Source organism: Marmota flaviventris, chromosome 9 (assembly GCF_047511675.1).
Source record: "Marmota flaviventris isolate mMarFla1 chromosome 9, mMarFla1.hap1, whole genome shotgun sequence".
NCBI classification, from domain to species: Eukaryota; Metazoa; Chordata; class Mammalia; order Rodentia; family Sciuridae; genus Marmota; species Marmota flaviventris.
The window spans coordinates 39,941,217-39,944,068 of record NC_092506.1 but is presented as its reverse complement, the minus strand read 5'-3'; the positions used below and the strand labels follow the sequence as shown (position 1 = coordinate 39,944,068).

At 38.9% G+C, this 2,852-nt stretch overlaps 1 pseudogene; it reads left to right on the top strand.

Moving 5' to 3' along the window:
• Window positions 1-1,273: 1,273 nt before the first annotated feature.
• Window positions 1,274-2,130, top strand: LOC139706980 (ribonuclease H1 pseudogene; annotated as a pseudogene).
• The last annotated feature ends 722 nt before the right edge of the window (window positions 2,131-2,852 follow it).

Here is a 2,852-nt window from a genome sequence, read left to right as displayed (position 1 = left end):
TCTGAAATCTATCAAGATAATAGCCCAATATTTTAAGAGTGTATTCTGCCTGTGCTGAATAAACACAGCATAAAGGTCACATTTTTAGATACTGAGGTGCAGAATATTCAGTGGAACATTTACAAGTTTGACCTTTCAGCGAAATGTATGTTCACATGACCATGCCACAAAAAGATCAAATAAATTTCAACCATTTTCTAGTTGTTTTGCAATCCTTATATTCTTAGTACACTTTCACATGAAAGGTTAGTGTTACTTTTTAAGTCTGTACCTCCATCTGATGTAGTAAGAAAATGTTGCTTCTCAAATTTTTAAGCATTTCCTGTTTTTACAAACTGATAATGCAATCATGTTCAAAGTGGTTAAATTAACACTCAGTATCAGTTATAGCTCAACGTTTTTCTCCTTTTGAATGATAGTAAAAGTTTCACAATTTTCTGTATTTATCTCTTGTTAATACTCCAAGTGGAGAGCCAATACACTGAGAAGAATTAAAGAATTTCCAGTAGGTATGCCTTGCAGGTACCTCAGGTTCAGAGATAATGCACTCCTGATTAAAGTACCAAGTGGAAAGTTGCAGAAGTGTGGCTGAGCATAAAATTTGACAAACGAAACAAAACAAAGAGAAGAAAAAAATATATGAGGTTAAATGTCAGAAATATAATTGATTAATGAGTAAATGAAATAGAAGATGCACGATGAAAAGAAGATAAGTGCTTTTGTAGGATGATTTTGTGATCCAAAAGGAGTCTGTATACTTAAAGAGATCCTGACCCACTAAATGTCCACTAAATATTCACTAAGAGAGCTAAGTGAGTGACTTTCTGTTGGTAAGGCCCTAAGGTCTCTGCTGGAATCCTACTTAATATCCTTCTGCCTTGATGTTTTCCTTATTATTGAGCCATAAGAAATTCTGTTTGAATAGCACATATTTGTGTCAGAGAAAAGAGATTCTTCCTGTGTCTCCACATAGTCATGGTTATCTTAAGGAACCATCATGAATCCCTATAGCTCCCTGAAATCCAAGGACAAAGTGGTGATACCTTCCTAGTTGTATGCTTCACTTTTGCTTTCACTCACACAATCTAAACACCACTCTCAACCATATGCTACTCCTCCACCACTGTGCAGCCTTTAGATGTGCGACTTCACCTCTTTGGTTCTCCATATTAATATATCCATATTAATATACATCTTCCATGCCTCCTCTGGAAGTGAGCTCCAGGGGTTGGAGCTCGAGAGTACGATGTGGTGGGCCACACACAGCTGAGCAATGCACAGGATGCTGCTGCCTCTGGCCAGCACAGTCTCCTTGGAAACAGTATGCCGTGGCCACAGCTGTTTGCAGGCTCCAGATGTTCTAAACTTGCTCAGTGGCCTCAGGACTGGCTTCTTCCCTAGCTGGAATAAGCACAGAGAATAAGTGAACCAGTTTCCTGTGGCTAGTTTTTAAGAACTTTGCCACAGAAGATGTGGCCTGTGCCTTTGTTGGAAACTGCCAACCCAGATGGTTCAGAAAAGCAGGGGAATACTCATGTCCAGGTGTCCCAAGTGAAAGTAACCAAGCAGCTCCGGAAGCCCTTCAACGAAAAAGACTGAGAGCAAAGCACAAAATACTCAAGACAGAATGAAAAGCTAGCCCCTAACGTGGGCAATGACACATTTTCTTATATGGGAGAATCTGTGATGGCAAATTCTACACTTATGTTGCTGCTCCAGTAATGGGCAGAAGAGAGCAAGAGCAGGAATAGTTGTCTGCTGGGGCCCAGTCACCCGTTAATTGTAGGCATTACACTTCCCAGGCAACAGACAAACCTAAGAACAGAAATCCAAGTAGTCTGCAAAGCCATCAAATAAGCCAAGGGTTCAGAACATGAATAAATTGGTTCTATATAGACAGCATGTTTACTCTATGTGGCATCACTAACTGGGTCCAAAGCTGGAAGAAGAACCAGTGGAGGACGAGCGCAGGAAAGGAGATGATCAACACGGAGGACTTCATGAAGCTGGAGGAGCTCACCTGTAGCATGGATATTCAGTGCAAAGCATGTCCATGGTATTTCGCGATTTGTGGAGAATTAAAAGGCTGATAGGCCGGCAAGAGAATGAGCTGAGCTTTCTCCAGACTGAGGGGAGTCACTGGCATACTCAGAAGAAGGCAAGCAGTGGCTCTTGTGGCTATCATTTCCTGGTGTGGACCTAAGACCTCACAGAATGGACGGCTGCAGTAAAGGGGTAGACAGCTTTCCAGCTGGCACTGTGGGGTCCGATAAACATCTTGATAAGATCTGCTTAAGTGTGTCGGAAAGTAAACGTCTGAAACTCAATAATTCTGAGATCAGTTTTATGCTTATTAGGTTTGGTATATTTCCATTTGTTTTATTGCAGTCTGGCCCAAAATTTTTGCACTTTGATTTTTATAAGAATATTGGCTAAAAGATGAATACAAGAAAAAAATTATGTATATAAATAATATATATAATTTATCATAGTGCAGTAGTAGAATGTCTGGCATATATTAACGTCTCCAAAGGGGTAGTTCTTTATTCTCCTTTCTGCATGCCATGGCATATTAAATAGAGATAAAATTGGAAACAAATGAGAAGAAATTATAAGGGGAATATAGTGTAAGATATATGAAAATATGGAATTATGGAAAATGAATACAAAGAAATACTAATAAAATAACATAAACTCTAAAAAGGAAGCATGGCACCTGAAGGAAAATTGATAAAGATGCAAGAAAATAAAATTGTTATATTTATCCTTCCCTGAAACTCACAAAGCCAAGTTTAATAACTAAGACTAGTTGAATATGGAGTCCTAGAGGAAATTATTTGATATATCATATA